Source organism: Danio rerio, chromosome 5, assembly GCF_052040795.2.
Source record: "Danio rerio strain M-AB ecotype USA chromosome 5, GRCz13ab, whole genome shotgun sequence".
Classification (NCBI taxonomy): domain Eukaryota; kingdom Metazoa; phylum Chordata; class Actinopteri; order Cypriniformes; family Danionidae; genus Danio; species Danio rerio.
In genome coordinates this window covers 14,392,501-14,407,111 of record NC_141025.1, presented here as the reverse complement: position 1 = coordinate 14,407,111, position 14,611 = coordinate 14,392,501, and the positions used below count along the sequence as shown (strand labels likewise).

Sequence of the window (14,611 nt, the reverse complement as noted above, 5' to 3'; positions counted from 1 at the left end):
GATCGCATTTGCATGAATATTGTGCCATCTGTGTAACCCGTCACAGCTAAAATCTACCCGCATTTGGCGGGTGTTAATGTAAATCCCTGCCTATACTGCATGACTGGAAAACCCGGTGAAAACCCTTGTGAACACAACGAAAAACATGCTACATCTCCACACAGAAATGCAAACTGGCTTGAACCAGAGACTTTCTTGCTGTGAGGTGACAGTGCTAAGCACTGAGCCACCGTGTCACCTTGGTGAAGGATAGCTTTAAGTGTGTGTATCAGCAATTAACAAAGACATTAAAGCCTGGTGAAACAGCTATAATATATCTCTGTTAATTGCTACACCACACTGCCTAAAACACGGCCGACCACCAAGAAGAGATGCACCCAAGGTAGGTCCAGGAAGAAGAGTTTGATTAAGGCTGCGTCCAAAATTGCATACTTTCATGCTGTATAGTAGAATGAGTAGGATGTCCAAATTCATAATATTTGAAAAACACTAAATGGGAAGATTGTGGTTGATGTACTACTTCTGGTGAGATTCTGAAGTATGCACTTGATGGATGTTTCGTTATCCCATAATGGCGTTAGAGAAAATTCATGAATGGGAATGAAACGACGCAACTGACGTGGGTAGGACAAGTGATACAGACAAATGGCAGATGTAGTACATCCGAGCTCTATTCATACTACACACATTCATGCTATATAGAACATACTTTTCTAAAGGTCATATAGTAAATTCAAATGTAGTACCTACTTGAGTCAATAGTATCTGGATGCAGCCTTTATGATGCAAGATGAGATTGCATCACTCAGTGATGTAATGTCAGACACAATGCACTCAATGGAGTAAGTGACGTCACTGTGACGGATAGAGTTAGGGGTGGGATTAGGTGAGCGCATTAAAAAGCATTGGATGCAGCTCAGATTGCACTGCATCAGGTCTGCTTCCAGAGCCCTCTCACTCGAGTAGTAGATGATTTTGAATACAGCCCAAGATTCATACCATGAAACTGGGAGGAACAATTGAAGACAAGCTATTATTAAGCTATAAAGACAAGTCTCCCATTATGAGAGACTAGGTTATGAAGTAAGTGCAAGGCCTCACCATCTGTGGAGATCTTACCTGGGTACAGCCTCTTGACGGCTCCTGCCTTCACCAACTGGTGTATTGCCTCGCTGTAGGCTTTGGCATGTTGAGAGTCCCTTGCCAGTTGTTTTTCTGTACTCCTCAAACCCAGCAGAACCGGCATTATGGTTGCCTGAAACAGGGGCATATCTGATTTCCGTTACAATATGGTTGCATACTACAGAATTCCAGTAACCTCCACTCACCTGGGGCCTCATATACAAAGACTTGCGTTGAATACTAAAACATTGCGTATGGACAAAGCTGTAAATGTGCGTAAGCTGTAAAAAAAAGTATAAAACACTGCGTACGCAGAATCCCACGCATGGGATTTATATTTAACGTGAAATTGAGCGCAACATGCACAAGCGCAAAACCCCTCCCTGCCTCCTCCCCGTATGAATATGGTATATGAATATGACTCCACTTTGGCAAATACGAATGAAATAGCAATGCCAAAAGGAAGCAAGAAGAGAAACTTTACAGAATGTGAATTGGAGGTGCTCCTATCAGAGGTAGACCGGAGGAAAACTGTTATTTGCAAGTATCTTTAAATACATCGCTCACCAAGAAGACATACATCACACACCCTGCCACCTTGCAGCGTCATCCCAACCATGCTGTTTGTGAGGATGAATGAATCATGGGTTGACCAAGGCCACCTTGCCACTATGTTTGTTAAGCGCATTTGAGCATCACATATTATTTGCACATTTATGGAATGGAAATGTTTCCGATTTCCGAATGCAAATTCGTCTTGGTGGCGCCTTTATAGCAATGTGTGTGCAGTAGATCTCTCAGATTACAATAGGAAAACTGGCGAATGCTGCAAATTGTTGGAGGGTGCTTTCACACCTGCGAATCGATTCAGTTGTCCCGAAACAGGGATTAAAATTGTTACATTGTTGCTCTTTGCTCTTGGTGCGGTTCACTTTCACACGGCAAAGTTTCTAAACAGACCAAAAGAGCTAAAATAAGTCACGTGTGAGTAAACTCTCCTCACATTTGTCCGTGTTTCACGGTTTATTTTGCAGAGTCCCGCTCAGCTGTCAGGGGGGTGGTGGTTTGGTGGTGTTTGACAAGGTATGCACAAGACGTGTCTGAAGAGCGAGGACGGATGCGGTGAGGAGGGGTGAGAAGGGTGCGCGACGTATTCGAGGACTGGGAGGGAGACGCATGATTACCGGGAGATTATCACTTGTTTTCAGGCATCGGGGAGTCTCTGTGCATTTGCAGGAGATTCCGGATGTCTGTTGATTGACCTCCCACCCTACTCATAATTCTCTTTTCATATAGTCGTATGCCTATCATATCCATAATACACTGTGATATAACCGGGCTCAGATTGTATCGCTTTCTCACTACAATCGATCCGCTCCAGAGTTCGTTTCAATCCAGCCGAAACCACCTCATTCAAGCGATCTCGGAGCAATTGTCTTGGCGCGGATCTGAGAGCGATTGGTGGATTCACATATGCCAAATGAACCACGCTAACTGGGCAAAAGAAACAAAAGTCTAGGTGTGAAAGCAACCTTAATGTTTGGCTGGCCAACTGCATGGTACTGTATGGAAACCTTATACACCTGCTAGACATGTGCATGATCCCGTCCCATACAACGGGCATTGCATGGCTCAATTGACTGGCTTAACCCCAAGCGGTCTGCCAGTTTCCTTTGGAAAGAACCATTTGCCAGGAAACCAAGTGTTGTCAGCACCTGGGAAAGTGTAATGCGTGGCTCTTCGCTGTCTATCTTTTCAAATTTGGACTCAAATCAGCACAGAGCTCCAAGAGGATAGCTCTTGAAAATCTGAAATGGCTTATAAGCAACTTGTGGGCCAATAAATCACTGTGATCCCTAAAAACAAGTTCCCTTTGGATTCAACCATTGACAATGTCCTCTAACAAGGCTGACACTGTCATTGCCATAGCAAATGTTTTTATAAGTTCTAAATTATATAACTGGTAAAACACTAAATAAAATATTGTATCAAATAACCCATTTTATCAGTTATAAATGAATAACAATGTTTTTCACATGTGTTGGTGCCATACTTTGTAGTGTGCAATTTAACATAAACACACTCAAGAAAAACACGCACGTCAGACATGAAGTTGTCGCGGACCAACGCACAATTTTGTCTTCTAACAACATACTGGGAATTTTTTTAATGATTGAATGTTCCAAGAAAACATCATTTATCTTTATATGCATGTGTGTGGTCTGTATATATATGTGCAGTATGTGAATAATGCGATTAAACCTGTTCTTCATCCACTGCTCTGTTTACTGGAATAAATATCTTGTGACAGCAGTTCACACATGAGATATGATTAGTTGGAAACTGTTTTTGAGTAATTTGTTGAATGTCGAATGTTTAAAACTTATACATGTCCGGCAAAGCAGGGACTGTTTAAACGTCTTCATATTTGAATAAAATGGATCTGTCTGTTGTTGATGCTAATATAGCTAGCATAAGGGTCGAAAACAAACAGACTTTTGGCAAAAGATACTACGAAAATCAACATAAGTGTCCCACAAATTCAAGATATTTATAAATATGCCCTGGTACAGAGCATGTAATGGCTGATTCGAGAAGGAATCGAAAGTGTGCCATGATGTAAAGTACTGCACTTCAATACGTGACACTTCAACAAAGTAAAAGTCCCTGTGATTCAGAGGACCGGCCCGTTTCCACTGAGTGGTATGATACGATATGGGCCCGTACGGGTCACATTTATCAGGCTTGGGTTTCCACTGCCAAAAGGGTACCGAGCGTGGCATATGATAGAAAGTTTTAGTCGATGTCATTCTTGTTCGAGGAAATGTGAAAGTAAAGCTGTACAGGTCGTTCCCATATCATATGAGACACACTTCTCACAAAACAGATGCTTTATACACACAAATACCTGTGTATAAATGTTCGTTATTAACCTTTCTATAAACATGATTTTGTCGTATAACTGCAGATCAATGATTCAAAATAGCCTATTGTACTGTCTGGGATTTTATCATATAAATAAACAAATGCAACATATATGAACACATACAGTCCCTTATACCGAGTTCAGACTGCATGATTTTCCAACTAGTCGTGTCACAGATGTTTTCACACTGCTTGACTATCTGGGTTAGCGTTTCGTCGCTGCTTTGTTTACACTGCAAGATGGTTCGGCGACATAGACATTCACATTGCATGACTTTACTATAGGGAGAATCGCCGACAACTTCGTCCAAACTACGTCTCACAGCCAAAAACACGTAGTATAGCCTATCTTTTGTTATTAACTACATAATGAGAAAGAAGCCTTTAATGGGGTAGAACATGTACATGTTTGCTCACCTGGGTTTAAAGGGAATTAGCCATTTCTCCTCAACGTTGATAAAAAAAACTAATTTCTTTCTGTATGAAACGTCAAACAGACACGGTTGCTCCTGAGTCCTGTCAAACCTCCACTAGTTTTTCCTCCATTTCGTGGGTCCAAATAAACCGAAAAAGAGCGCTTTTAACTTCTCCCCCAGCCTCCCGCTGGCCTGCAGCAGGTATACACACACGCACACCCAAGTGAAAGCTGCTCTCTCATTGGCTGTAGGCGATCGCTGGTGTTATTTTCAGTCAAAACTCAATTCACACAGCATGATTTGAATCGCCGACAGCTCCAGATATTTAGCACTCCAAATATCCCACAGGCATTGGCGACTCATCGGCGATTCTCTCAGATCGCGTCTTTGATCGTTCATACTGTGTGATTGTCACTCACGTGCACGAGCAGCGATTTGCCTGTGATTTCAGGCATTTGTCGGCGATTTCTCAAAACCTGTCGGCTAGCCAAATTCGGGGCTAAATTCACGCAGTCTGAACTAGGCATTACAGTCTCTGATAGGTTACCAACTACAGATAAACTACACACGACACATTTAGTCCTTATTTGGGTTCAAAAACAACTAACAACATATAGCCCAGTCAGTGCAAACCCCTCATCTGGGTCTTTAATGTTCAGCAGCACATGTAGCCTCTTGTTAGAGAGTAATTCCGAGTTCATAGTAGTCCAAAAGGCGATGATAATAGTTAAACATGGCGGTGTGTTTATGTTTAAGGTTGCTGAAAAAATCATTTACTCCTTTGTTTTTTCACCATTCACTCTCGTGTTTGTCAGTTTATGAAAAGGATGTCAGAAGCACTTCAATAATTACAGACACCTCCACTTGCCACTTTGGCTGGTTGAAAATAATTTTTAAATTCTAGTTTTCCTGAAAGCAGGGTTCGACAATATGAGGATGACCTAATATGCGTGCAAATGTGGTCTTAGAATCGAGAAGTAAAATAATTGTGATCACGCGAGCAGAAGAAAGCAAATGAATACCGAATGAGAGGATGATGATCGCTGGTGCTAACAGCTGATGTGATGTGCGCGACTTCTTAATGCGTGCAAGCTCCCGAATCGTGAAGCACCCATGTCTGGAACAGGTTCTGGAAACGCAACTGTCATCGGTCCTCTTTCAAATAAACTAGACAAATAGTGATGAACATGTACTCACAGTCCTGATGCTTTTAAAAGCTCAAAATGTGTCTTTTTGTAAGCAGCACCGCTTGCTTTCACTTTGATCAGATTATTAAATGGCCTAAAGTAAACTGTGTGCATGTGATCATCCTTTCATTATCACACATGGTATGTTTCACCTGCTTTCATTTTTTATTTGCTTTTATTTTTTTCGTTAAAATGGTTTAATTATTTTATTTTTTTACAATGTTGCTTTAATGGGAGATGAACTCTCCACTCTCCATTTATGTGCAGTTACTGGTGATCCGAGAGATCTTTAGCCATTGAGCAAACTCATCCTCGACACACAAAAAGAAATGAATGAGGACGCATGTGGACATAACAAAAAAATTAAATCACATAATTTTAGCATGTCAACGTCAAATTTATGCGTATAAATATATTTTCCCAACAACAAAATTGTGGCTGGTGAAAATGCAGAGTGGCTAGTAACATTGGAAAACTACTAGCCACAGTGGCCGGTGATTAAAAAAGTTAATATAAAGCCCTGATCACGCCACATTATTATCATCGGCTTAAAGTTTTTTATTTCAAATATAGACAAGCAGCAAGCGCACACAAGCTCTGTGGAGAAAGTGAAACTAAACGCTTTTAGACATACAGCGGATTTAGCTTGTATTCTTGGCTTTGAGGCTGTTTATCAAGACTTCAAAGATCTGTTTGAGGATGTGGAGCGACCATGGATCTTTATTATATGTATATATTGGCATGTGCAATTGCTTAGTGAAATTTCTCTGTAAACCAATAGCGTTCAGTTGCACGTTTTTTGGTACCCTTTTGTTGGGCTAGGTACCCTTTGAAAAGGGTACCCAAAAGGTGGTATGGTATAGTTTGCTTTTTGGTAACTTTTCACAGTGGAAACGGCCATAAAAGCCTACCAAACCATAACGTATTGTACCACTCAGTGGAAACAGGCCATAAGATTCTATATTTCACTATGATCATTATTTGCAACCTTTTGCACACTTGCTTTGAGTAAAAAAAAAAAATATTACAATTTTATGCCCAACTTACTATTTTAAAAAAACTAATAAAACACAAACATAACAACACACATTTACATTACTTTCCTTCAGAAGGAACTAAGGAACACATTTTGGTATTTTTAAAATGTAACTCTAGATCAAAGATGCCCAAACTAGGTTTCCCTAGGTATCCCTTTGTATCCTTTGATTTGGTCCACTAGAGGGAAAATGATTGGGAAGGGTTGGGTTTCACTTAAATGTTATAAATAAATCAGATTTTAAAAAAAGTACATACTGTCACTTAACAAATCGGTGAGAAAGCAGAAGACATCAGCATGCAAATCAACACAAAGGCAGGTTCAGCATGACTAGCGTATTCAACGCTGAACTCCATTGTTTTATAAATTTGAATTGTTTATGGTTTTATTGTTAGAAGTTCATTGAAATAATATACATTTTCAGAAAAAAAAACAAAATTAGAATGCATTTGTAAATACAGCTGAAGTATTTTTTTAAAATTTTTTTTTACATACGATGAAAAAAATTACCCATGACAAGTTTAATGTAGTACTATATTTGCTTTTGATCCACAGCTCCCAATCAAGCTTGGATTTTGGCTCTTCATAAGAAAAAGTTTATGCACCCCTGCTCTACTATAGATTGCATTATATCATACGCATATTCAATGACTGCCTCGTTACTGTGCTGACGTATCAAAATTTCACAAGAGGGCTAATAAATTCGACCTCAACCGCATCATCATTTTACCACACATTTCATTAAGTCATCCAGTTTACAACAACAGTCACCAATGTAAAATTCAACTGACAAATAGAATATTATTTACAAGTTAAAAGCATTTTTTAAAAGTCCCCATGAACTGGAAGCTGCGACCGTTATTTGTTTCATATTGTGACGCAGTTCTATTCACCTTATTCTTTGCCGACGAGCGGGCGCAGCCATTTGAACCTTTTGGCTCGAGACTTCCGGTCTCATTCACGTCCATTCATTTTTAGACGTTAAAAACGGTTTGTTACTCTGCTTGATGTTGCAAACTGATATTTTCTTATTGTATTATTCTACTTGTTCTGTATAGTAACGCAAACATTTGTTTGTAGAGCAAGTAGTTTGTCCGTTTTCTGTCATTTAATATTCCTAGTCATTTCTCCTATAGGCGACTGAATCGGAAGTTCTAAAACAATCACGAAAACAGGTGCACTTCTGCATTTTAGAATAAGGTCAATAGAAACGGAATATTAAATGACAAACGCAGTGGGCGTGGCTGTTTTTTTTCTACTCCAAGCTGATTGGATGTAGTAAAGTAGTCATTTCATTCAGAAAGATTGCGAAAAGGGTTTGGGGAGTTATTAAAATTGAACAGACACTTCCTCCTCACCATTTCTGTTTGTTGTCAAAACTGACAGTTGAAGCAGCGTGGTTAAATATATTAGCCAGGCCCATTTGCTAAGATATACGCAATCTGACAGTTTAACTAAATAAAGGGCAATTTCAGATTTCAGTTAAAGATTAGAAGGGCAAACTATTTTTTTCTTTTCTTAATCACATGCAAAGATTAATTATTTACCGCAAAACTAGCAATGTGAGCTAACAAAATCATATGGTTACTTTTGATTTCTTAGGGACTTTAAAATAAATATCAGTGCAAATGGTGTCATCTGAGAGTTTACTCAAGTTTTAACTTTAAAGTGAAGTCTTAAGAGGTTATGAAAATGTCTTTAATTTGTTTTTCTTTTGAGATATAATTTATATATTGCTTAAATTCCCTGAAAATGTCTTGCTGATTCATTTGACCTTGACCTCTCCTGGTGGTCTGGAGATTTAAGTTTTCCTTTTTAATAATCTTTCTTTGTTTTTACTGGCTTTGAGAAGCATCTAATAAAACTATGAGAGAAATGCTACAAATATTTCCTGGTACTGGCTTTACTTTATCGTGTGCTGCTGTTGAATGAAAGTATTTGCTTGTGTAAACCAACTAGGCCGGGAAATTGGACCAGGAGATTGCTCAATCTAGCAAGCATTTTATATTTTACTTTCTCCTGGAACATTAATACTGACGAGCAAATGTATCAAAGGTTTATTTGAAGAGCACAAACATCCACAACTGATCCAAAAATTATAACAAATCTAAAAAGGTTTAAATGAAGTGAAAATTTAAGTTAAATTGAGCCATTTAAAATGATTGGGTTATATCTAGGGCCAGACCGAATCTACAGACAATCTTTTGCTATTTCTGCTGAGAATATTGTAAAACATCTGCAGATTTATGCGGAACGACTTTTGGAGTATCATACCTAAAAACCTCATATATGAATAAAAAAGAATACTTTTTTTAACGTATTTATCGTTTACAATGCAAATCTAGTTTGATCCACTTATTTGGTAAACAAAGCAAATCTCTCATTTAATACAGTTGACACCAGAAGTTTACATACACTGCATAAAAAGGCACATAACCATATAGGGAAAAAGTCAGATGTTAATGTAACTAAACTTTTTCTCTTTTAGGTAAGTTAGGATTATCAAATTAGTTTCTGTTATGCTTAATAGCAGAATAATGAGAGAAAGATTTTTTTTAAGAAATTGTTATAACTTTTCTTGAAAGTCAAGTTTACATACGATAAGATTATTATGCCTTTGATAAAGCTCAGATAATGGTGTCAAGGTTTTGGAAGTTTCTGACTGGCTAATTGACAACATTTGAGTTAATTGGAGGCACAACTGTAGAATGGTATTTAAGGAAAACCTCAAACACACTGCTTCCTTGTGTGACAACACGGGAAAATCAACAAGCCAAAATCAACAAAAATTAATTACAATTTGCTAAATTACACTGAGAAAAAGAATCCTTTTTGGAGACATGTCCTGTGGTCTGATGGAACTAAGACTGAACTGTTTGGCCATAATGAACAGTGTTACATTTCAAGGACAAAGGGAAAAACTTACAAGCCTAGGAAGACCATCCCAACTGTGAAGTTTGGGGGTAGCAGCATCATGTTGGCCACAAATTGGTCTTCCAAACAGACTATGACCCTAAGCATACTGCCAAATTAGTTAACATGTGCTTTAAGGACAGCAGAGTGGATGTTATAGAGTGGCCATCACAAAGCCCTGATCTCAATCCTATAGAAAATTTGTGGGCAGAGTTGGGAAATAGCTTATGCGAGCAAGACAGCCAACAAATCTGACTTAGTTATACAAATTCTGTCAGGAGGAATAGTCCAAAATTCCTTCAAACCTTCAAAGCTTGTGAAAGAATACCCAAAACATTTGACCAAAAGTTATACAGTTTAAAAGCAAAGCCAACAAAATACCAAGGAAATGTGTGTACACTTTTTGACTGTCTAGAAATGAATAAAAGATACAAAAAAAAAATCTCTCATTATTCTGGCATTTAGCAAATGTAAATCATTTAGGTATTCTTAACAGACCTAAAACAGTAAACGTTTAGTATGATTTACCATTAGACGTTAAAAAATATGGTTATGTTCTTTTTTTTAGAGTGTATGTAAACTTCAGGTTTCTTCAGAAATTCATTTAAAAACTGAATAAATATAAATTTAAAACATTTACACAATTAAATAAAATGACTCAACAATTGGCTAAAAATCTGCCATCGCAGATTCCGTGTGGGACAAGTCATATCTGTAAATATTAGAATAATTATTCAGTCACACTTTATTTTGATGGTCCGTTTGTTGAATTTAAGTTACATTGCATCTACATGCCATCTAATTCTTATTAGATTATGAGTAGAATACTAGGTTGGGGTTAGGGTTAGTGTAAGTTGACATGTATTTTTTTTTTATTTTCAGTTAAATGTCTGTTGAAGGAGCATATCAACAGATATTTTAGCAGACAGTCAACTAATACTCAAATGGACCATCAAAAGAAAGTGCTACCAATTATTTAGCAGAACACAGATTAAAATTTTAGAGTGAAACAATACTCACTAAACCTTTCTGCATAAATTTAATAATGCAAAAAGAAACATGTTTGTATACAATTTTAAGCTTCGGGGAGCCTAGGTTGTTGTTTTTTTCTTATGCAACGAGTGCCATTGATTACGTTTAGCTTAAATAAAAAATACAGGACATGTTTGCGATCACAAATATTGCCAGAGGTTATGTTATACCTTCTTTTTACCAATTTGATTTATACTCAAAGTATTTACATTTTGGCATTGTTTTTTCTTCCAACATCTGCACATGGTAAACGGAAGCTCTAACACTGTGGTTGTAGCAGAAACAAAGATGTTTGTGCAATATGTTTTGATTTGTAAAAAGCCAGCTCTGCCAGCTCAACTCAACCTCAGGCAAAAGTGCATAGTTTTAATAACAATGCAAAAAGAAACATGCGTGTATACAATTTTAAGCTTCAGGTAGCCAAGGTTGTTGTTTTTTAATGCCACGAATGCCATTGATTGAGTTTAGCTTGATCTTTAGCAAAATAAAAAATACAGAACATGTTATATCTGAAGAAGGGGGAAAAAAATACTTTTTACCAGCTATATTTAAACTTGAAAAGTATTCACATTTTGGTATTGTATTTTGTTCCAAATTCCGCATAATAAATATGATAAACGGAAGCTCAAACATTGTTGTTGCAGTAGAACCAAAGATGTGTGTGTGCGCATGTGTATATGCAGATATAAACACAAGCACACTAGAATTTTTCCAGCATCAAGTATCTGTCATGTTGGAGTGAAACAATGCTCTCTAAACTTTTCTGCATGGTTTTAATAATAATGCAAAAAGAAACATGTTTATATACAATGTTAAGCTTCGGGTAGCCTAGGTTGTAGTTTTTTTCTTAAGCCATGAGTGCCATTGATTGAGTTTAGCTTGATCTTTAAAAAAATACAGCACATGTTTGCAGTCATAAATATCTGATGACATGAAGGGAAAAAATGATCCCAATTTTATTTATACTCAAAGTTTTTAAATTTTTGCATTGTTTTGTGTTCCCACAACTACATATTACATATGGTAAACGAAAGCTCAAACGTTGTAGCAGAAGCAAAGATGTTTGTGTAATCTGTGTTTTGATTTGTAAACAGCCAGCTCCGTCAGCTCAGCTCAACCTCAGGTAAAAGTAATCATCTGTTTTACCAGCCAGAACATGTGTGAAAAAATTTGTCTTATCTTGTTATGTAAATCTATCATTTTGCAATATGTGCCACTCATTTTTTTAAGTATCCTTTAACCTTCCTGTCGAACTTTGACCACTTATAAATATTGTTTTACATCTAATTGCCTCAATGCCTTATTATATCCTCCACACTATGCACTTGAACATATAGGGCTCTTTTTTGACGGTCCATGCACAGAACGCAAAACCCAGGGCGCAAACGCTTTCAGGGCGTGTCAGAACGCATTTTTGCTAATTTAAGGACGGGAAAATCTGCTTTGCGCTGTGGCGCATGGTCTAAAAGGGTTGAGTTTATTTTCTTAATGAGTTATAGGTGTGTTTTGAGAATAAACCAATCAGAGTGTCATCTCCCATTCCCTTTAAGAGCCAGCTGCGTCGCACCAAGAGCGCATTCGCTATTTACATGACGTAAAATAAGTTCACTCTCGCTTTTGCTCTCGTGGATAGGGAAACCTTACCGCACAGGCATCAATTAGCCCATAAATAATTAATTTAGTTTGTTAAGCTCAAAGATTTGTTTCAAAACTATTTCTAAATTCAGTTCTAATTTCCAGCAAAATAATAAATGAACAATAATAACCAAGTGTGGTCAAAATACTGAGTTTTTCCAAATACACCTGCTGTGCCCCATATGGTCTAAAACCTCACAGGCGGACAAATCTAAGCTTGTTTTTAATAAAACAAATAAAAATATGTATATAATAAATAATACTGCTAATTATAATAACATTATACAAAAGCAAATTGAATGAACTGAAAAAGCCTCCTGAGATGAAGAATGTTTTGTAATATTTTAATCATTTATATTTATATCGTATATATATATATATATATATATATATATATATATATATATATATATCCTTATTATATATATATCCTTAATATATTATATCTTTTTCATACGTAAAGTTATTTGCGTATTGCTCTACAACTTGTGTGTATTGTGTAAGCCAGGCGCACTTTGCGCCAGACAATAGACAGACTTTGTTCTAGTCTAAAGATCAGACTATTTACAGTTTCTCAAAACAGCAACACGCCAAAACACACCTGCTTTTTTAGACCAGAACGCCTATGGGCGCTCATTTGAGCGCAAATACATTTGCTATTTAAACAGCATGGCGCAACACCTCAAAATGACCCGTGCACCAAGCTGAAAGTAGCAAAAGACTATTGCAACGCGCCTTGCGCCACATTGCGCCGGGTGTATGATAGTGCCCATATAAAGGTGATGATCGCCTCTTTTATTAAATTGAGTGTTTTAATCATACTTGATACACTTGTGGTGTTCCCAGTCAAGAGTGACCGCCATAGGAAATGAATGAGTATTCAGACTTCACTACACAGTACGACAAGCAGGATTCTCAAACTTCACTGCACATTTGTACTATAGTATGGCCAGACTAACAACCATGGCACATTCAAAGTCAATTAAATCACCTTTTTTTTCCCATTCTGATGCTCGGTTTGAACTGCAGCAGATCGTCTTGACCCTGTCTACATGCCTGAATGCATTGAACTGCTGCCATGTGATTGGCTGATTAGAAATTTGCATTAACGAGCAGATGGACAGGTGTGCCTAATAAAGTGGCCGGTGGGTGTACCATATTTTAGTTTGATGTAATGTGATTATTTAATATTTTGTAGTTTTATTATACTATAGATAACATTATTTATAAAGCACATTTTTGGGAACAGGTTTTCACCGAATGCTGTACAGCTATGAGTGCAATAAAATCAAAATAATTATAATTTTAAAAATTCTGAAATTGAATACGATGGTATAAAAAAGGTGAATAAAATACGATAAAATAATAGATCTCACACAGACTAAGACTTGAAAGCAGAAAGTGTTTGGGCCTTTCTAACATGCATAGGCAGACTATTCCAAAGTCCCACTACTGCAGATTCATATTTTGCATTATTGTATAATATAAATTTATTTTATTCTACAGTTAAAGTCAGAACTTTAACTGTAGAAAGTTAAAGTCTCCCCCCCCCCCGTTTATTGTTTTCCCCAAATACTGTTTAACGGAGAGATTTTTTCAAAACATTTCTAAACATAAGACAGCTTCAATACAGCTTAAAGTGACATTTAAAGGCTTAAATAGGTTTAAAAACAACACACACACAAAACACAGACACACACACAGTTGATGTCAGAATTACCAGCCCCTATTTTGACTAGAATAAAAGCAGTTTTTAATTTCTTATGAACAATTTAATGGTCAAAATTATTAGCCCCTTTAAGCTTTTTTTTTTTTTGATAGTCTACAGAACAAACCATCGTTCGACATTAACTTACCTAATTACCCTAACCTGCCTAGTTAACCTAATTAACCTAGTGAAGCCTTTAAATGTCGTTTTAAACTGTATGTATAGAAGTGTCTTAAAAAATATCTAGTCAAATATTATTTACTGTCATCATGGCAAAGATAAAATAAATCAGTTATTAGAAATGAGTTATTAAAACTCATTGAACAGAAACTGAGAAAAAAAATTAACAGGGGGTCTAATAATTCTGACTCCAACTGTATGTGCGTGTATGTGTGTGTATATATTTATATAAATAAATGTGTGTGGGTGTGTGCTTGTGTGTATATACAATTTTTAAGTTTAACATGTTACACATCCATGATTCATGTAAAAAGGGTGGATGGACGAATTACATTAAAATGTCTCATTTCAACTGTTTTCATTCAAAATGACTCCTCAGCTGAGCTCTTCTCCATGACATCATGATTAGAACTCTGAACTGCTGTTCTAAACTGCTGTTGGTGTTTTTAGGAGTGAA

General features: G+C 36.9%; 1 protein-coding gene across 1 annotated transcript in view; it reads left to right on the top strand.

Annotated features, from left to right (window-relative positions):
- Nucleotides 1-13,388: 13,388 nt before the first annotated feature.
- The window catches only part of si:ch211-230g14.3, a 2,854-nt gene continuing 1,631 nt past the window's right edge, over nt 13,389-14,611 (top strand). Inside the window, exon 1 of the mRNA XM_087253292.1 lies at nt 13,389-14,611. This exon is cut by the window's right edge and continues 336 nt beyond it. The gene's annotated coding sequence lies outside the window, so the exon portion shown is untranslated.